Source organism: Fukomys damarensis, unplaced genomic scaffold, assembly GCF_012274545.1.
Source record: "Fukomys damarensis isolate Sample0158 unplaced genomic scaffold, DMR_v1.0_HiC HiC_scaffold_2, whole genome shotgun sequence".
Lineage (NCBI taxonomy): Eukaryota > Metazoa > Chordata > Mammalia > Rodentia > Bathyergidae > Fukomys > Fukomys damarensis.
The window spans coordinates 39,809,268-39,832,631 of record NW_022900914.1 but is presented as its reverse complement, the minus strand read 5'-3'; positions in this window follow the sequence as shown (position 1 = coordinate 39,832,631).

Here is a 23,364-nt window from a genome sequence, read left to right as displayed (position 1 = left end):
AACAGAAACATTAAACTTGCTGGAAAGTAAGTTAGGTAGAACTCTGGAAGACATTGGTATAGGAAAAGACTTTATGAACAAATCCTCAGTAGCACGGGAACTAGCAGAAAGAATCAACAACTGGGATCTCATCTTACTAAAAAGCTTCTGTACTTCAAAAGAAACCATTAGCAGAACTAAGAGACAATCTACAATGTGGGAAAAAATTTTTACCAGCTGTACCTCAGACAAAGGACTATTATCAAGGATATATAAAGAACTCAAAACAATCAGTCCCCCCAAATATAAAGACCCGATCCAAAAATGGGCATCCGAAATGAACAGACATTTCTCATACAAAGAAGTGAAAGCAGCAAGAAAATATATGAAAAAATGTTCCACATCACTGGTCATTCGAGAGATGCAGATGAAAACAACACTGAGATTCCACCTCACCCCACAAAGAATGGCTGCTATCAAGAAATCACACAATAACAAATGTTGGCGGGGTTGTGGGGAGAAAGGAACCCTCCTCCATTGTTGGTGGGAGTGCAGACTAGTGCAACCACTATGGAAATCAATATGGAGATACCTCAAAGAGCTTGGACTGGAGGTTCCATTTGACCCAGCCATCCCTCTGTTGGGTATCTTTCCAAGAGAACTAAAAGAATCATATCACAGAGAAGTATGTGCACCCATGTTTATAGCGGCACAGTTTGTAATAGCTAAATCTTGGAAACAACCTATTTGCCCATCCGTTGGAAACTGGATAAAGAAGTTGTGGTTTTTCTATAAAATGGAATATTACTCAGCCATAAAGAGCGAGAGAATAGATTCATTCATAGGAAAATGGATACATATTGAAGATATACTCCTAAGTGAAATAAATAAGTCCCACATGTGTAAATACCAAATAGTTTCCCTGGTGTGAATATTCTGCAACAATGCATAAGATTCTAATAAGATTACTGACATTTAGAAATGGGAGGAAAGGAGCTAAAGGTGTAGGGAAGGTGTGATACGTAGGGGAAGAACAAAAAGGGAAAAGAAAAAAATGTGAGAGAATGAAAAGATGAAAATAAAGTGTTTGTAGATGGGGAGGGGAGGAGGGGGAGAAGGGAGGGCAGAGGTAAGGGGAAAAAAATGAGAATCAAGACTTGCCATGTAAAGGTACATGATCCCAACAATGAATGTAACTGTACTGTATCCCTAAATGTACCAATCAACTCAATTAAAAAAAAAAAAAAATATCCAGGTTGCCACATGGGGATACAGAAAGTAGAGCCAGGGATGTAGCTCAGTGGCACCGTGGCTGCCTGGAAAGCACAAGGTCCTGAGTTCAATCCCTGGTACCAAGAAAAAAAATGCTAAATAAAATGAAGACAAAAAGCAGTATCTTCATTTTAAAAAAGATAAAGAATAAATGTGGAGTGAGATAAATGTTGTTAGATGAATGGATAAAGAAAATGTGGTATTTATACACATTGGAGTACTACTCTGCCATAAAGAAGGGTAAATATGAATCATTTGTAAGAAAATGGATGGAACTTAAGACCATAATGTTAAGTAAAATAAATCAGACACACAGTTTAAATAACACCTAAGTTAACTTCTCTTTTTTTTAAGATTGAGTTTATTGGTACATTTTAGGTATACAGTACAGTTACATTCATTATTGGGATCTTGTACCTTTACATGACAGGTCTTGGTTCTCATTTTTTCCCCTTGTCCCTGCCCTCCCTTCACCCCCTCCCCTCCCCATTACAAACACTTTATTTCCATTTTTTTCATTTTCTCATATTTTTTTCTTTTCCCTTATTACCTTTCCCCTACCCTTCCCACTTTCCCTACACCTTTAGCCCTTTTCTTCCTATTTCACATTGTCAATTATCTCATTAGGATTTTATGTACCATTATAGTTTTTCACACCAGAGAAACTATTTGGTATTTACACATGTGTGACTTATTTATTTCACTTAGGAGTATATCCTCAATATGTAACTATTTTCCTACGAATACAGCTAATTTCTCATTCTTTATGGCTGAGTAGTATTCCATTTTATGGAAAACCACATTTTCTTTATCCAGTTTCCAACTGATGGGCAAATGGGCTGTTTCCAAGTTTTAGCTATTCCAAACTGTTCTGCTATAAACATAGGTGTGTATATATCACTGTGATATAATTCTTTTAATTCTTTTGGAAAGATACCCAGCAGAGGGATGGCTGGGTCAAAGGAACCTCTAGTCCAAGCTCTTTGAGGTATCTCCATATTGATTTCCACAGTGGTTACACCAGTCTGCACTCCTACCAACAATGAAGAAGGGCTCCTTTCTCCCCACAACCCTGCCAACATTTGTTATTGGTTGCTTTTTTTCAGCTTTAATTGAGTTTATTGGTACATTTTAGGGATACAGTACAGTTACATTCATTGTTGGGATCTTGTACCTCTACATAACAAGTCTTGATACTCATTTTTTCCACTTACCTCTTTTGATAGCAGCCATTCTTTGTGGGGTGAGGTGGAATCTCAGTGTTGTTTTCATCTGCATCTCTTGAATGACCAGTGATGTGGAACATTTTTTAATATATTTACTTGCTGCTTTTACTTCTTTGTCTGAGAAATGTCTGTTCATTTCTTATGCCCAATTTTGAATCAGTTCTTTATATTTGGGGGGCCTGATTGTTTTGAGTTCTTTATATATTCTAAATAATAGTCCTTTGTCTGAGAAGCAGCTGGTAAAATGTTTTTCCCACATTGTAGGTTGTCTCTTAGTTCTGTGGATGGTTTCTTTTGCAGTGCAGAAGCTTTTAAATAAGATGAGATCTCAGTTGTGGATTCTTTCTGCTAGTTCCCATGCTACTGAGGATTTGTTCATAAAGTCTTTTCCTATGCAAGTTAACTTCTCTTATGTGAGAAAAAGTATAAAAAAATTTAAAGAGCAAAAGAAAAGACAGACCATAGGAAATGAGATCTTTGGTAAATGGAAATGAGATCTTGAGATAGAGAGAAGGGGGAGGAAGGGAAGGAGAAGAGGAATAAAAGCAATTAAGATACGTGATTTACAGGTACCTTCTCCCTATAATGAATGCAATCATTATATACTGAAAACATATAAAATAAAATAAAAATTATGATCATGTGTTATTTATAGTGCTAATTATAGTGTTATTTACACTAACAGTGCTATTTATAGTAAAATAGTATAATGTTAACTAATATAATAATCTCAAGAAAGGCTAGGAAAGTTTTTGTGTAAGGTATTGGATAGTTAACATTTTGTGTAGACTTTTCTGGCAACTACTTGGTCTTTCTGTTGTAGTGCAAGAGCAGCCATGGATAAAGTATAAATGATTGAGAATACCTGTGTTATAATAAAAATTTACAACAATAAGCAATAAGGCAGATTTAGCACCTGGTCTGTAGTTTACAAATGATCCTAACTAGTGCAATCATTATAAAAACATAACATTTTAAAGTTTATATTCATCCATTATGCACACACTCATAATATTCATAAGAAAATGCTTCAAACTACATAGATTAGCAGGAAATAAGGAACAGAATTTTTAAGTATGATAGAGTTATTTAGGTATTAAAAAATCCTTTCCCCAAGAAACAATTATATATTGGGGTAGAGGCATTTCAGGGCTCTGGAAATCAAATAAAGATAAACAACAAATTGAGAAGCATTTCTTCATTTTTTTAATTTTCTGGACTTTTAGTAGTAAAGTAGGTACTTATGATGTTCTTCCTAGAGGCTGAAGCTGCTCCCACCCTATTCCTCATTTGTAAACTAGTTCTACCAAGGTGGAATTTGCTGTGATAACCAACAACTGACTTGATTTGTAACTAGGTGTGGAAAAATCCTTTTCCAATAGCACTGTCAAAAAGCAGTAAGTTCATTGTCAATAAAAGTGACAAACTTGATAGGAAATTAATAGGGAAGGCTATTGTTAATGCTCTCCTGATTAGCACAAGTGACCCAATGACAGACAAGCCAAAATTTAACAGCAAGACCTTGGAAATGAGAGGACCAAAAAGTGGCTAAGTAAGCTCTCCACAAGTTCCTTATGGGGTTGTACAACCTCTCATTTTTTGGCTTTTATATAACAAGACTAAATTTTTTGCTTTATAATTCTTCCCCCTACACCCAACTGCCCAAAGTTGCCCCTCCCTTTTTGCCTCATATCACCTATTCATATCCAGACCACTTAAGCTAAACAAAATGCTCAAACTGCATGATACTGTAAGGTCCTTTCTTTGTAGTCCATGCTCTAATCCAGCAAAATACCAAGAGCCACAGATCTTGTATTGAGATTTGGCATTTTTCACATTTTATTTACAACTATTTTGAAATATGGACATCTTCTTGCCTTCGAGTTAAGCCAAGAGCATCACTGTCATAGATTCACTTCTCTCTTCATTATGTTCTGTACTATTTGTAGAAGTACTGGGAAATGGAACCACCATTATCTTTAGCTACCTGGAAATTCTTCCTCTTTGCTTCTTTAAAAACTTTACTGAAGAATAACTTACAAATAACATAAAATTAACACATTATAAGGAAGCAAGTTAATCATATTTGATAAATCTATAAAGTTGTATGACCATCACCACATTTCAGTTTTAGAACATTTCTACAACCCCAAGTAGTTCCCTTGTGCCCATTTTCCACTCTATTACTCCAGGCCAAAGCAACTTTTGCTTTGCTTACTGTCTTTAGAGAAATTTTACATAAATGGAATCAGATGGTATGTTCTCATTTGGTATGTCAGGCTTCTTTAACTTAGCATTATGTTACTGAAGCTCATTATGTAACGTAGTCATAGTTTTCTATTGTATGGATATATCACATTTTGTTTACTCACCTACCAGCTGATGGATATTTGGATTATTTCCAGATTTTTGTATTATGAATAATGTTGCCATAAACATTCATGTATTAGTGAATGGACGTAAGTTTGCACTTTCCATTGGTAAATATTTAAGAGTACAACTGCTGAGTAAAATTGTAAGTTTATATTAATTTGCTAGTTTTAAGAAACTTCTAAGTAGTTTAGCAAACTGACTGTAACATTCATATAAAGCATCAGTGTATAAGGGTTTCTAATTTTACCATATCCTTGCCTACACTTATATTATAAGTCTTCTTTATCATAATCACTCTGATGGGTATACAGTGATATCTAATATGGCTTTAAATTGCATTTGTCAGTAACCAATGATGTTTGGCATTTTTTATTTAAAATTAACAATTAGAATGTATCTTGTTTAGTGATATATATTCATATCTTCCATCCATTCTTCATTTAAGGTTGTCTAATTTCAAAGTGTAAGATTTCTTTATATATACTGCATACAAATCCTTTATCAAATATCTGAATTGCAGATATATTTTCTTCAAGTCTGTGGCTTGCATTTTCATTTTCTTGATGGGGTTGGTGCTGAGGGTTGAACCCAGAATCTTTCACATGCCAATTAGCACATGTATCACTGAGCTCCAACACCAGCCCCTTATAATAGTAATTTTTGAAGTGGAAACATTTTCAAATTTTGATGGAACCCTATTTAGTACATTTTTCTTTTATTTTGAGGTATGTTTTTTTGTTTTTGTTTTGGTTTGTGTATGTGTGTGTGTGTGTGTGTGTGTGTCTGTTGCACTTGAAAATGCAAAAATTTTTCTCAAGCTTTCTACTAAAATTTTTATACTTTTAGTTCTTACATTTAAGTCCATTTCAGGTTGATATTAAAATATACTTTAAGGGTTCAAAAACACTATTTTGTGCACAGAAATCCAAGTTTCCCATTAACATTTGTTGAACAGGCTCCTTTTCCCATAAATTTACATTTGTTCCTTTGTAAAAATCAACTGACCATGGTGGAAGGGTCTATTTCTGGATTCACCCTTATGTTTTGTTGATTTATGTATCAATCCTTATACCATCAATGCCTAGACTTTGCTACAGATTTAAGGCTCCATTAAACTATTATCTCATTAAGAAAACCTCTAATACTCCAAACATAAACATGAAAAAATGAAGTTTAATATAGTTACTTCTAAGAAACAGAAAATGAAAATCACAAGTCAACTGAAGAAATCTGTACCCCCCATGAAGTAGAAGACAACTGTGCAAAAACACCCCAAGCAGTATTACATATACCCAAACAGCAATTGGTATGTGGGAACCCACCCTGAATTAGAAAGACAAAATAAAGAATAGAAATAAGGAGGATAAAATAGGAAGAAATCGAGAAAGTGCATTGAATTCAAGAAAACATGAAAGAAAAGTATAATGTTTTTAGAAAGTGAATAAGCCAGTGCAGTCATCACTTTCCCATCTCTGGGACAAAATGCTAGATACCCACAACTTAAAAGTGGAAAGGTTTCTTTGGCTCACAGTTTCAAAGAATTCAGTCCACATTTGGCTGGCTTCAAGGCAGAAATAGAATGGGGAAATGGCCAGATGAAGGAAAGCTTCTCAACCAATGGCAGCCAGGAAAAAGCAAGAGAGAAAGAGTCAGAGTAAGAAGTTTATTACCCTTCAAAGGCAAGGCCTTGTAACTCATCTCCTCCAACCAGGCCTCACCTCTTAGCAGTACATTTACCTATGAACTTATTGATAAGTAAAGCACTCCCACAATCCAATCATCTTCCAAAAGCTCCACCTCTGAAAACATGACTTTGGGGAGACATCTTAGATATAAACTATAATAAGAGGTAATATTATTGAAAAAAATCTTTAGCTCTTTTAAAGAAATCTTGATACTTTTAAATTATCAAGGATATGATAATGTCAACATAAAGCACAAATCATTCTGATAACATACAGAATTTGTGCCCTATAGGTAGATTACTCAAAAAATAAAGAGCTTTTCATCTTATTTAGAGCTGATCAATAATCCAAGAAAAGTACGCTACTTTAACATAGAGAAAATCAAACTCTAGCCTTGCAGCACTATAGTATTGATATTATAACTCATTTTTTAAAACTTTGAAAGACTATTTCTGAAATGAATTACAGTGTATTCCAATGAGAATAAACTTAAAATTTAATAAAAATTGAAAATGTCAGAAAACAAGAGAATGAAAATGAAATAAAGAAATAAAAAGTTAGAAATAATGCAATGGAGAATAAAACAGAGAAGCAAAAACATTTGTATAAATTCCTTGAAAAAGAAAAAGAAAACAAGGTAATAATATTTAAAGCTGAATTCTAGGAATATACCATAATAAGTAGATTCAAGTCTTTTTCTTTTTCTTTTTTCTCATTGAGTTTATTGGTACTTTTTAGGTATACAGTAATGTTTATCATTAGGATCTTGTACCTTTAAGTGACAGATCTTGGTTCTTATTTTTTCCCCATACCCTGCCCTCCCTCCACCCGCTTCCCCCTCCCCTATTTGCAAAGATTTTGCTTCCATTTTTTCATATTTTTTCTCTTCCCTTATTTCCTTTCCCCTACCCTTTCCATTTCCCCTACACCTTTACCCTTTTCTTCCTATTTCACATTGTCAGTTATACAATTTGGATCTTATTTACACTTTCAGCTTTTCATACCAGAGAAACTATTTGGTATTTACACGTGTGTCTTACTTATTTCACTTAAGAGTATGGCCTCAACATGCATCCATTTTCCTATGAATGACTCTAGTTCAAGTCTTTTTCTTTAAAGAAAAAAAAAAGAATTCTATGTGACTGAGAAATAATTTTATCAAGATAAATGGCTGCTCCAAAATATGTACTAACAAAACTCTTACATTCCAACAATTAATTTAATTTTTTGAGGCCTTCTGGTAAAAAAAGATCAAATAACTTACAAAAGCCAAATAACTAAATTGACATCAGATTTGTCAAAGTAAAAATATGACAAGGCAAAACGTAAGCTGAATTTTTTTAAAACTCAGTGACTGAAATATGAATGAAAGATTTTATATCCACCCAAGCTCTCATTCAAGTATTAAGGAGAGAGAAATTTGGTTTTCAGTATAGGGAATTCTGAATCCAGGAGCTTTCTTAAGGAATGTCCTAGAAGAATTTAATCAAACCAGACTAAGAAATCTCCAGCAAAAAGACTGGTTTGTGTGTGTTTTAATATATAAAAATGGGGGGAAAGGCAGAATACATGTATAAATAGTGTATGTATGTGGTGATTAAATTGAAATGATACAACTTAAACAGGAGAACATTGAAAGAGAACAGTAGAATAAATTTACTAATTGTTATATAGGTAGGAGCTAGAAATGGCAGTAAATATGGTTACACCAAATAATAAGAGACGATGGAGCAGGAGTTTTAGCTCAGTGGCGCTGTGCCTGCCTTGCAATCACAAGGTCCTGAGTTCAATCCTGATATGGCAAAAACAAACAAACAAACAAACACCCAACAACAACACCAACCAAAAGCCTGGGGATTTATCTCAGTGGTTCCAAAGCCTTCCTCTCAAGTGCAAGGCCCTGAGTTTGATCCCCAATTCCACGAGAGAGAGAGAGAGAGAGAAAGAGAGAGAGAGAGAGAGAGACAGAGACAGAGACAGAGACAGAGACAGAGACAGAGACAGACTATGAGCACATACAAAAGGCAGAAGTAAAAAAATAATCAGGAGAACAAAACGGCAAATTTTCATAGGACTGCCATTTTTTAAAATAAATTAGAGCAAAGGGAACATATACATAACTCAGAAGAGAAACAAAGCAAATATAATCAAAGTCATATAATTATAAAAGATCAGAATTGAGTCCAGACCAAATGTTTTAACAAATCATACAATGTATGATTTTCAATTTGTTCACTAAGATACAACTATATACTACAGTTGAGAAATAGCTAAAATGAAATTATTCAGACAGCCTGAATGTAAAGAGATGGGGAAAAGCAAATAAAAATAATAAGATACCAAAATTAATAATAGTTTGCTGACCCTTGCTGCAGTTGATTTATCTAAGTGTATTGGGTAGCATCTCCAGCCTGCATGACATAGTTTATTGATACCTTAAACAGAAGAGGAAAAAAGGGTAGACCTAATTAAGACATAAAACACAAAACAGATCTAACATAAAAACAAAAACAGATGCTTTTGAAAAATTAACAAAATAAGTCAGCTTAATCTAGAAAACATACAAATACTATACTACATAATAAAAGATTTCAAAGAGAGAGGGAGAAAAATTAACAGTTTAAAGAATGGTAGTACGTTTCTGTAATCTTAGCACTCTGGGAGGCTGAGGCAGGAGGATCACAAGTTAGAGCCCAGCTTGGGCAATTTAGTGACTTAGTAACTAAGTGATTTAGTAACTAAGGGCTGGACGTGTAGCTCAGTGTGCAGGCCCTGGGTTCAATCCCCAGCAACTTTTCCTCACCACACCAAAAATTTTTTTTCTTAAATCACAAGAGACTACTTTTAAGACTTCTTCACAAGTAAAACAAAATGATCTAGGAAAATATAGATTGCCTATTAGATTTATGAATTATGCAAGTTTCCATAAAAGAAATCAACAGCTATTAAGGAGTTACAGTGTGAAAAAAAAATGGCCCAAATGATCTACTAAACCTTCAATGATGAGATAGTCCTAGTAAGAACTTCCACAACACAGGAAAAACTTCATCTCAGTATCATTCATGAGTCCCAGTGTAAAATTAGTATGTATTAGCAAACAAAATTCAATACCTGTATCTATCTTGAAAATACAAAGTTGGTTCAGTTTGTCAAATATATTACTATCATACCTCATACTAGATCTTAAGGTTAATGAAAATCATGAGATAGCTAAAGTTGCTTAAAATCCCTGTGACCAAATTTAATTCCTATTCCTGATTTTAAAAACAGAAGCACTTGGGGCTGGGGATTTAGCTCAGTGGTTCTGCAAGAACAAGGATCTGAGTTCAAACCCCAGTACCAAAAAAAGTACTCTAAAAAATAGAAACAAGAGGATATTTCTTTATCATTAAGATAAATATATATATAACTTCATGCCAACACTGTATCTTTCTTAATGGGGCATTGCTGAGGGCATTTCCACCAAGATCAGAATGAAGGCATGGATACCCATTGTTTCTACTACTTTTTGTTGATGTGCCGGAGATGCTACCTGATACACTTAGATAAATCAACTGCAGCAAGGGTCAGCAAATTATAGCCAATGGGCCAAATTTAATCTGCTGCATGGTTTTGTAAATAAAGTGTTTTAAAATACAGCCACGCTAGCTGGAGTTGGTGGTACATACCTACAGTCCCAGGCTGAGGAGGCTGAAGTAGAAGGACTGCAAGTTTGAGGCCAGCCAAGGCTACATGGTGACTGTAAGGAGAGACTACATAGTAAGATCATGTCTCGGGAAGTAAGAAAAAGAAAGATAGCCATAACTATGTGTTTATTGTCTGTGGTTTAGTAGAAGACACAGAAATCAAAAGGCCTGCTATTTGGCCCTTTGTGAAAAAAGGTTGCTGCTTCCTGAACTAGAGGCATAAGAACTGGTGAAGAATAAAACTATATCTATTTGCAATAAAACAATCTAATTGAAAAAGCCTAGAGAAGTGATGATAAATATTTTTTAATTCAATAAGGTAAAGGAAATAAAATTGACACACAGAAATCAAAAGTTTTCAAATACATAAAAAATAACTGTCACCCATCAGATGAGTGTTCTTTTGTTCAAATCACAAATTATCAAAGTGCAGCATCCCTGATGTTAGAGCTCCAGGCTTTGAGTGCCAGTGGCTCTTGACCCTTAAGTGTTACATCTCTTGATGGCTCTTAGACATCTCTATCAGCTCTGCAACAGCTAAGGCTAGTAGCCACCTTGGTAGCTATCTGGAGCTCTTTAAGTAGCTTCTGCTGTCTCTCTGGGGCTGTCTGAAAGTCTTTGGAACTCTTCAGAGCTAGTAGCCTCTAGTGTTACAAGCTCTTTTTAGTGTAACCTGATCTATCTGAAATAATCAGGAGTAGGCAGCAAGACTACTTGACCAAGGCTTAGGAAACAGGCCCCAGTCCCTCCCTGATCTTTGCCCTGTAAGATGTTTCTCATCTGACTGTTTCTCAGAGGGTAGCAGCAGCACTTAGAAGAGTACTGTAGCTGTCATCCAAGCTGCAGTTCCTATCAGAATAGCCTACAGGATGGCCACCAAAGTAACTCCAGGGTGGCAGAAAGACTCTAGGGTTAGCTGCCCTAAGCCACCTTCAAGGTGGTGAGGGAGAGGAGAAGAAAGGGGCATGCCAGCTGCCAGCTGGATCATGCCCTCTTCTGGCTGTCAGGGAAAAGAGAAGGTTAGAGACTTGTTTCTTTTCTATCCCACAAAGGAAAAAAAAAGAAAACCCCTCTTATACTAAAACTTGGAAACAGCCCATTTGCCCATCAATTGGAGATTGGATAAAGAAGATGTGGTTTGTCTATAAAGTGGAATACTACTCAGCCATAAAGAATGAGAAATTAGATTCATTCATAAGAAAATGGATACATATTGAAGATACACTCCTAAGAGAAATAAATAAGAAACACATGTGTAAATACCAAATAGTTTCTCTGGTGTGAAAAACTATAATAGTACACAAGATCCTAATCAGATAATTGACAATGTGAAATAGGAAGAAAAGGGCTAAAGGTGTAGGGAAAGTGAGAAGGGTAGGGGAAAGGTAGTAAGGGAAAAGAAAAAAATATGAGAAAATGAAAAAATAGAAATAAAATGTTTGTAAATGGGGAGGGGAGGAGGGGGTGAAGGGAGGGCAGGGACAAGGGGAAGAAATGAGAACCAAGACCTGTCATGTAAAGGTGCAAGGTCCCAATGATGAATGTAACTGTACTGTTTACCTAAAATGTACCAATAAACTCAATGAGAGAAAAAAAACCCACTTATACTTTCAATGAAGAAAATTAAATACTTTGGGTTAAACTTAGCAAATGTGCAGGAAACTTTAAAACATTCTGAAAGACAGACATAAACATAGACTTGAACAAATGGAAAGACACCTCACAGTTCTTGGACAGGATCAGTCCACATTTTTTTTGGTACCGGGGATCGAACTTGGGACCTTGAGCTTGCAAGGCAGGCAACAGAACTATTGGTTCACATTATTAACCTGGCAGTTCTCACTGAATTAATTTAATGTAATCCCAATAAAAATACCAAATAACTTTTTATAGAGTAAGGCAAGTTGATATTAAAGTTCTTACAGAAAAACAAGCATAGACATCCAAGGGAAACACTAAAAAAGAGAAACCATGAGGTGGGACCTACTAGAGATTAAAACATCCTATAGAGCCTTTCAAACTGTCTCATTTGTAATTGTATTAACTTTGGTGATTTTTAGATTGATATCTGCTTCCTCAACGTATAAGCTCCACAAAAACAAGAACACTATGACCATCACAGACATACAATCTCTCTGGCTAATGTCTGATACATAGCTGGAACACAGTAGGTAGGCAATACATTTGTACTCATGCACCGCACTCATGGAATTCTCACTCAAGTATGTTGGAAAGAAAAATTATATAGATAATTAACAAGTGGCCAGGTGTAGCAGTACATAGCATCTGAGAGGCTGAGGAAGAAGAACTATAAATTCAAGCCTAGACTGGGGAACTTAGTGAGACCCTGTCCCATAATGGTAAATATTAGAAGAAAATATGAAGAATCAGAAAACTTCACTATGAAGGTACTACAATATTTAAGGCCTGAATGTTAAGGCATCATCAATGTAAAAGTGTGTGGAGGTAGCACGAGCACTCCAGGAAAGGAAACATGCAAAGGCCCAAGGGTGGAAACAAGTTTAAGAGCCAATATAGCTACACTGTAAAGGAGGGTAGTGGAGGATGAGTCGTTTAGGACCTTAACAGGCCATGCAATTAGTTCTTTCATTCTGATTTTAGTTACAAGTCATTTTAATATATTAAAGTACAGTAGATATCTGTGTCCTAATCTCTAGAATTTGTGAATATGTTAAATTATATGGCAATGCAGAATTAGGTAGCAGATAGAGTTAAAGTTGCTAATGATAATTTTTTTTTTTTTTTGAGACAGGGTCTCACTATGTAGTTGAGACTGACCTGGAACTCACTATGTATCCCAGGCTGGTCTCAAACTCATAGCGATCCTTCTGCCTCAGCCTCCCGAGTGCTGGGATTACAGGCGTGTGCCATTACACCTGGCTCGTTTTTTGTTGTTGTAGCTTTTGTTTTTTTGGTATTTTTGAGACAGGGTCTCACTACTAATGATAAATTTGAAATAGAGCTATAAATCTGGATTATCCAGATAGCCTAATGTGATCCTTAAATGTGGATGACAGAAGTCAGTTTGGGTGATTTAGTATGAAAAGTTATCTCATCTACAGTTAGGTGTGCCAGGCAGTGGAGTGAACTGCCAAGAGACTGAAGGAAAACTGAGACAGCTTGTCAGAGGTAAGGTTTAAGAAAGCATTAACAGGGAAGGACAAGGCCAGGTGTGGGGGTACACACTTGTAATCCCAGCACTCTGGAGGCTGCCACAGGAGAATTGCTGTGAGTTCGAGTTCAAGGCTATACTTGGCTACAAAGTGAGTTCAAGGCCAGCCCGAACTCATACCAAAACCCTGCTTCAAAAAGACACACACACACACACACACACACACACACACACACACACACACACAAAGCAAAACAAACAAATGAAAAACAGGGAAGGTCAGAGTTGAGACTAAGCAGCAGAAAAGGATAGGGTCCAGTGCCAGTGAGATGGTACCAGGAAGTACTCAGAATATCCAATGGTGGTGGACCACACTAGGAAATCACCAAAAAGCCTGGGATGGTGGGCCAGACATGAAAGTGTCCAGTCATGGTGGTAAAAACAGGAAATTTCCAGAAGGTCCAGTGGCAGTAGACAGGACAGAGAAATTTCCAAATAGTACTGCAAGTATCCAATGGAAGGCAGTTGAACTATATAGCACACCTAGTGCTGTGTTCCATGCTAGTTACTGCAGGTAGAGGGTTTTATAGATTATATGGTGGTGTCATCATTAGCTTGCTTTGTTCAATTGTATAACCAACATTCCAATAAACAGCCAACTTAGCATATGAGTAGAAAGGCAACTTCTACAGATAACACTAGTTTGCCCAGTTCCCAGTGTCACTCAGATAATACTTAGCTAAACAATCTGGTCCTGGCTTATATCTCATCTCCTAGACTTGGCAGAGTCATAAACACAAAAGCTTTTCACAGACAGTGTTCAACACGCTAGTTTATGTTACGGACAGTACAAAAGGAATCAACTCACTGTTGTTGATCTTAAAACTGTAGGAAGCAGACCCTAAGCCAAAGAATGCACTTGATCACTAGAAGTCCAAAAAAGGCATAAAGTAAGCATAAGATATACAAAAAGATCAGGTGTTTCCAAATTAAAGCAGTTACAATATCTGAGGAATAGGACTGGGGATTTAGTTCAGTGGTTCCACCACATGAGTCACACTCACAAGCACAAGGACCCAAGTTCGATCCCCAGTTCAAAAAAAAAAAAAAAAATCTGAGGGAAAAATAAGAACCAGGATCTGTCGTGTAAAGGTACAAGATCCCAATGATGAATATAACTATACTGTATACCTAAAAAGTACCAATAAACTCAATGAAAAAAATTAAAGTGCCATTATGTGAAAGACATTTACAAGGCTTTCATTTTCTACTTTTACACTTTATACTTTTGTATCATTAATACTATTGTTTAAATGGTTTTCATCTTTTCAACCTGGCTAACTGAAACTTTACATTCTATGTATCATTAGTGTCATTATTCAAACAGTTAGTTCTTTATATTTTTGACCAGACACCTAAATAAAGTTGTACAACTCATCAAAAGCACATTTTATAAGAAAAAAATCATACAGGGTGAAAAGGGTGGTACATAAATAAGTGATCTTAGAAGTAAACTAAAAATAATAGGTATAGCCCTAAGCTAGTTGTTGTTTCAAATAGGTTAACCTCTCTAGTTGCCTCAATTTTCTTGTTATATTATCTCTTCAAGGTCTAATATTCTTTATTATACAGCAAATAAACCTTATATTTGCATCCACTTTATCTATTTTGATATTTACTGTTGTAAATTCACCACAATACTGATGAGTTTCTTGCTATTTACTATATCTGAATTCATACTGAACAAACTCCAGATGAAATGCTATCATTAAAAGTTGTTCATTTTGGTTCGATTTTATTGATTCATATCTAAGCAATTTTCCTTTGAGTTAAAACAAACAAAAAAAATCCATCTACTCAGAAACTGATGTGTACTATGAACAATATAATGGATGAAAATTTTCAGTGTTTACAAAACAAAGAAATTGTCAACAGAATGCCTGGCAATAGACTTACCAGAAAAAAAAAAATTTGCAGCCTATAAATTCATGAAGATTGGCTCAAAACAAATTGTCTCTGCCAACAGAAAATCTGACAATTATTCTGTTGTCTCATTTGGCTCAGCATAAGTTGACCTTGTTTATTCATTTCAGTCTTTTAATTCTTGTTAACTTGGCATGAGAGGAGAACATATGGCATATGTCTAGGAAGTCCATTTCTGAATCTTAAACTGAAATAAATGTAGAGTATACCGAGCATTTCCCATGTGTTATGTTCTCTTAGTAGCTTGAATTACTATATTAGATAGAATTGGTTAAGTTCATATTAGGCCCACTAAGTGTTTTATGTTTATTGCATATAAAACTAGAAATTCCCTAGAGACTTATTTTTCTAATCCTTGGTAAATAGCTAATATTGACCAATTCTGAATATATTTCCAAAAGAGATGGATGGTCTTAGGCTCTTAAAACATAAAAGTGAAAATGTATTAGCAATTTAGTAAACTAAGTATATATCCAGGTTTTCCTGGAATCTAAGACTATGTTAGAAAATTGATCAAACTAATGTGAAAGAAGGTGGGTGTGGTGGCATATTCCTATAATTCCAGAATTTAGTAGGCTGAGGCAGGAGGATCACAGTAAGTTCAAGGTCAGCCTGGGCTACACAGTGAGCTCGAGGCCAGCCTAAACTACAGAGGGAGACCCTATCTCAAACAAAACAAACAAACCATAACTACAACAAAAATAAACATAATTTTAGAAAGATAATAGGAACCAAAGACCAAAAAGAATATTTCCATTTTCTTTCCATTCTAATCTGTTCTTTTTGTTTGTTTGTTTGTTTTTGTACGGGGGATTAAACTCCAGACCTTGCACCTACAAGGTAGGCACAGCACCACTGAGCTAAATCCCTGGCCCACTGTCCTATTTTCTTAATTTTTCTTTCTAAACCATTGAATCTTATTATTAAAGAGAACTTACATTTTATTGTAGCTCTATTGTGTCTCAAGAAACATTATGAAGAAATGAACTTTACAGATTCACAGGTGGGGTGTAGCTCAATGGTAGAATGCTTGCCTTGAACATGCAAGGTTCTGGGTTCAATCTTCAGTACCAGAAACAAACAGGTTTACCATGCTTTACAGAATTGCAGTTGTGTAATATCAGAATTATAAAAAACAAAAACCTCAGAAAATTCAAAATTCCAAACTGCATGTATTTTAAGGGTATTGTTTTGGCTTGGAATGCATTATTATTTCATTAAATCAATTGAAAAACATGAACGTATAACTGCATGTATAAAGCTTTATTTATACTATATATTTTGAAACCCTTAAACTTTTATTAGTGGATTTATATGGCATTAAAATTTGTATAATATTTGTCTTCCACAAAGTTTAGAGCATTTATAATTCATAAATTACAATCAATGATTTTAAAATTTCAGCTGTGGAGCTAAAAGACATCTTGGTCACCGAGCTATCCTTCATGAGACCCTATAGTTATGAGTTTACATATAGCAACAAAAGTCTATGAAATATTTATTAATGAGCTAAACTACCTATAAACTCAGTCCCCCTTTAAATATCTCTCCCCAGTGAATATTAGCATTTACATCTACCTATGAAGTGTTAGTTCACCAGTATTTCCATGATGGTGGTCTATCTAAATAACTAAATTATCAATAAAACATTTCAAAACAATTGCAAATCATCCAAAACAAATAAAAATTCATGAAGTTGATGAAAGAGATGTCAGTGAAAACGTTAATGTGACTTGTAAAATTACTGAAAAATGAGATGTGACACTTAGACAAATTAACAGAAATTCCACAAGAATAATGAAATAAAAAGAACTGCAAATGCAGTTATACAAGTATTAGTAGAACCCCTCAGAAAAACTGATATCATCCTTGAATGTTACCTGAAATAAAATGTATGCTGTGAATGTCAAAATGTGAAGATAAAGATGCTATATTATTAGAAAATATGGTCAGAAAAAGCATGACTAGTCTCTATCTCACCAATCAAGCAGATTTATTATTTATTCTTCTAAGAATTTGTACACAGTAAAAATTATATATGTATATGTGTATTATATATATACACACACACACATATATATAAATACACACATACACATACATTTATACATACAAATGGGTGCTAAGAACTGAACCCAGGGTCTCACACATGCTAAGAAATGCTCTACCTACCACCTTGAGCCCCAAGTTGCAGTAATATGACATAAAATAAGCTTTTACATATTTTCTTTCTTTTCCCCCCACCCTGTTTTTTTTGTTTGTTTGTCTTGTACATGTCAGGCGAGTGTTTTGCCACTGTTCTACACCTCCACCCCTTTTATGTTTTAGTCAAATTAAGAGTTTTTCTTTCCCAAAACCAATTATCTTTAAATATGGACCCCATGGTTTTGTTAAAATATTGTAATGTACAGTTTCAAAATCAAGAAAAATGTGTCATTTCTGTACTTTTACAGTTCTTCACTATTTCCTTGGTGTAGTTTTAATCTGCCATATTCTCTGAATTTAGGTTCACATACTTTTTGTGTTAAGAAAGACAGAGAAAGCCAAGTGTGGTAGTATATATCTGTGATCCCTTTTCCTGGCATGTAAGGCAGAAGGATTGCTAGTTTGAGTCCAGCCTGGTCAACTTGGTGACTTAGCAACCTAGAAAAGATAGTACCCCTTACACTCAGCCATCTGATCTTTTAGAAAGGGGCCCAAAACATTCTGGAGAAACAACTGTCTCTTTAACAAATGAGAAAAACATCTGTCCACATGCAGAAGACTGAAGCTAGACCCCTGTTTCTCACCATGTACTAAATAAAATCAAAATGGATAAAGTATTGGGTCTGGGGATTTAGCTCAGTGGTTCCGCTGCCTACCTCACAAGTGCCAGTTCCCAAGTTACATCCCTGATATCCCACCCCAAAATGGATAAAGTATCTAAATATTAAAACAGAATCATTTAGTGTGCTGGAAGATAAAATAAGTAAAACTCTTGAAGATATAGACATAGGTAAGGACTTAACAGAACTCCAATTGCTCAAGAAATAACTTCAAGACCAACAAATTGGATTATATCAAACTAAAAACCTCTGCACAGCAAAGAAAACAAGAGTGAGGAGACAACCTACAGGATGGTGGAAAATATGTTTGCCAATTATTCTTCAAGCAAAGGAATAGTGTCTAGAATATATAAAGAACTAAAACAAAAAAATACCCCCCCAATAAAAGACCCAGTCAAAACATGGGCAGCTGAAAAGAGCAGACACCTCTCAAAATAAAAAGTATATATGGCCATAAATACACACAAAAAATTCAACAGATCTGGCTATCAGAGAAATGCAAATTAAAACACTGATTCCATCTTACTCCAGAAAGAACTATCAGAAAGAAGTCAGTTAACAACAAATGCTGGTGAGGCTTGCTGGAGGGGAAGAAGGAACCCTTCTATGTTGCTGGAGGGAATATAAACTAGTACCACCTCTATGGAAATAAGTATGGAGATTACTCACAAAACTAAAAATGGAAATGCCGTTCAGCCCAGCTATTCCTCTTCTAGGTATCTTCCAGAAAAAGGTAAAGACATCATATTACAGTCATGCATACACACCCAACAGGTAAAGAAAATGTAGAATTTATTCACAAGGTAGTACTGCTCCGTTATAAAGGATGCATTTGAGTCATTTGTAAGAAAATGGATGCACCTTAAAACCATAATGTTAAGAGAAACAAATAAGATGCCGAAGTTTAAATGTTGTATGGTTTCTTCTCTATGAGAAACCCTAAATATGAATAAATTTTTAAAAAGACAGATGATAGGAAATGGATGTAGATCTTCAGTAAATGGGAAGGGGACAGGGGATGGATGAAAAGCGGAGGTAGGGAGGGGAAAGGGACATAAAAACAATTAAAATGTGTTATGTACATGTACCAACTCCCCATGATGAATGTAATCATTATGTATTACAAATATGTACTAATGAAAATAAAAAAGAAAGTACCTTTTATACATTGTTTTGCTTTTCTTATATGTGTTTGCTTATGCAAACTTGGGGGAACTACCACTTTATGTCCTATATAATGCATAGTAGATGGTGGTATGTGTTTCCTGCTATGTCAGATTAGGCATATAATGTCTTTAAGTGAGACTAAGATTGGGCAATATAATTCTTCTTAAAGTTCCCCACTGACCTTGTGACTGAAGTGTGAGACTTCACTGATAAGTTATCTAGGTTATTTTATTAGGGACTGGAAAAAAATGGTAATTTTGTAATTCTGTCATTCTTTCTATATTTATAAGCTAGAAGTCTTCTATACAGAAAAAGTTTCCTTAACAATTACTGTTACTCTTAAAGGCAGAGTAAATGCTTAATGATTTCCTAGAATTTTTCAGTTTTCAGAACAATAAGTTAATCAATCATCCTGCCAGATATGACCAGTATTTGGAGGAATAAGAGAAGGAAATCATACAGATTTTTTAAAGTAGCATATGATGTTTCAATTCAATGTGGTTAATATTCTTTTTTTCTTTCTTTTTGGTGAGACAGGGTCTCACAATGTAGTTCAGACTGCCCTGAAACTCACTATGTAGCCCAGGCTGGTCTCAAATTTGCAGTGATCCTCCTGTCTCAGCCTCCCAAGTGCTGAGATTACAAGCATGCACCACCACACCCAGCTTCCGATATTCTTTCTAGTGGTCAAATTTTATAAAATATTATAACTTTTTCAGAAAGCAATTCTAGCAGCATATATCAAAAGCCAAAAAATGTGATAACTTTAAGTTTTACTTTTTAAATATATACATAGAAATATCAATCACAAGTGAACAATCTAAATATCCCTTGGGGGAATTACTGAGTAAACTATAGATTATCCAACTAATAGATATGACATAGCCACCTAAAATAATGATTATTATCAGTTTCTAGTTCCAGATAATATGGAATAAACACACTCGTTCCTGTCTCTTGCTGAATGCTTTGGAGCAACTACTGGAGAACTTTGAAAGACAAATAGTGTCAGATGGATTGAGGAAGAAGACAAGAATTTGAAGTGTTTGTCATTGCGTTCTCCTTCAGTTCACTACCACTTGTGCTGGCAAGCAGATGCTGTCAAGTAGCCAAAACTATAGCTTCCTGGATCCAGAAAGTACCAAAGGAAAGATCTCAGAGAGGAAAGAGCTTTAGAAAATAATCCCATGAAGTTGTTTATAAACCCTAGGGCTTACCCAGGCAGTTCATGTATGGATCTGATCCTGACTAGTATAATATCTGAGGCCTAAAATAACTGATAAACCATCACTCAGAAGGACATCACTTATAGTTGGAAATTGCATCCACGCCCTTCTCACAACAATTGCTAGATCTAGTAGATAGAAAATTGTTCCACAAATAAGAATAAAATACATATCTCTTTGAAAAATAAGCAAACATTCACCAAGACAGATCATATCCTGACTGATAAACAAATGTAAAAGAATATACACATGATATGTTCTCTGGCCATAATACAACATTGGACTCAGAAACAGACCCATAAAAACATGTCCAATTGATTTTTGACAATTGTTCACAATGGAAATTCAAAGAAAAAATATGGTTTTGGAACAAATGGTGTGGGAACAACTGGGTACCTATGCAGGAAAAACAAACAAACAAACAAACAAAAATCCTCAAGCTAACCTCATGCCTTACTCCCTCAAAAATTAACTCAAAAGAAATTATATATATAAATATAAAATGTCAAAGTATCACACTTCTAGAAGAAAGCATAGGAAGAAATATTTGTAATCTGAGAACAGAAAAATAAATAATTCAAAGACCAGACACTAAAAATACAATCCATTAAAAAAAATTAAAAAGAGAAGCTGAACTTCATCAGCTTTTGTTCTTCAAAAGATCTATTAGAAGCATGAAAGGACAGGTTACAAGCTGGGCAAAAATACTTGCAAATCACATACCCAATGAAGGATTTATATCCAGAATATAAAGAGAACTCCCAAAGTGCACCAATAAAAAGACAAATATCATAATTAAGATGGGTTAAAGAGGAGCCAGAGCACCTGAGGAGTCCAGGAGCAGCTCAGGAACCTCTGGCAAGCTGGCTCCTTGGATCCAGTGTGCCAGAGGAGCCCAGCCCCGTAGGTGCCAAAACAGTAGTGTTCATGCCCCCCCCACCTCACTCCACCCCTACAAGCAAGAGAAATAGGGCCTCTCTGAGGCTCCTAGATGAAAATTGAAGCCCACTGGAAAAATGAAGAAAATCTGCAATAAAGGCATACCATACCATCATAGTTGGTAAGTCGGAGGGACCAGCACCTCACATTGGAAACTGGTCTAACTTCAAGGAAAAGACAGCTGGAATCTGCATTAGAACCTTTCAGAGTTCAACCCAGCAAGAAACAGAGATCTCAATTTGGGCCTTGCAGCCAAAAATCGGCCTGAACCTCAGAGGACAGCTGCTGGCTTGCTGAGTGAGACTTAGACCTGCACATTCCTGCCCACACTGTCTATTGTGTCAAAAGAGAGATACCCTGAAGGAGGTCCTCTATTTCTATTTTTATTTTTTATTTTCAAAGTAATATTTTGCTCTTATCTTTAATCATTTCAAAAAACTCTTTTCTTTTCTCAAATTTATTTTCCTTTTCAAAATCTTTCTTATATTTTTTATCCCCTCCCTCCACCTTGATCTCCATTATTCTCCCTTTTTGATTCTGTTCCTTTATTTTCTTTATTTTTTTAAATTTTAAATTGAATTTATTGGTACATTCTAGGTAGACAGTACAGTTACATTCATTACATTTTCTCATATTTTTTTCCTTTTCCCTTGTTCCCCTTTCCCTATCCTTCTCACTGTCCCTACACCTCTGGTCCTTTTCTTCCTATTTCACATTGCTAATTGTCCCGTTAGAATCTTGAGTACTATTTTAGTTTTTGACACCAGAGAAACTATTCGGTATTTGCATATGTGTGACTCATTTATTTCACTTAGGAGTATATCCTCAAAATGTACCCATTTACCTATGAATGAATCTACTTTCTTATTCTTTATGGCTGAGTAGTATTCCATTTTATTCCTTTATTTTGAAAAAAGATTTTTCTTATATTCTTTTCTCTCTCCCTCTTTCTCTCTCCCACTTAGATCTCCATTACTCTCCCTTTTTTATCCTGTTCCTATCTTATTCAAATTTATTTTCTTTCTTTTTCTTCTTCTCTTTTTCCTTCTCTCAATTGCCATTAGTTTTTTTTTTAATTTGTTTTTGGTACTGGGGATCAAACATGGGTCCTTGCACTTGTGAAGAAGGCAGCAGAACCACTGAGCTAAATCCTCGGCCCATAGTTTTAAAAGAAAGTAATTACAGTTTCTAGCCTCCCTATTGTTGTTAGTTTGTTCTGTTCTTGGGTATATTTTGTTCTGTCTTCTTTTCTCTTCAACAGCTCCCTAGAGTATGTGTGGTCCCCCTGTGCCCTCTGACCTTACATCTAACCTTTCTCTATCCTATCTATCCCTCCCTCCCCAACTCCTTCTAAATCCCCATCCTGAAGGGTAAAGCTGCTATATTGAAGACTTTATTCACTATAAGCATATTTTGGGCTGGTGCTCGATTTTGATTTAATTCACACAGTTAAAGGTGATAGATTAATAACTATCAAAAACTGTCACTTTCTAAGCTGTGCTTGATACTATTGTGTTGCTGATTGTATCACTTGGGCTAAGGTGTTGTGATTGATCTATTCAGTTGTCCTCCCTGTTATAATGAAAATTAGTTTGCCTCAGAGACATGAGAGACTCAAAGCCTAAAGCCTAGCTGGGGATTTAGCTCAATGGTTCTGGTGCCTGCCTTGCAAGTGCAAGGGCCTGGGTTCAACCCCGGTACCAAAAAATACTAACTAAAAACCAGCTATATCTGGAAGATCAAAGTATTAACCCAGGAGTTAAACCAACTACAGTATGAATGACAAAAATAGAAATGAGAAGGCATTTAAACAAGACACCAAAACAGATTTCCATCCCACCAAAGGTAAGCTCTGGGGGGGAAATGAGGT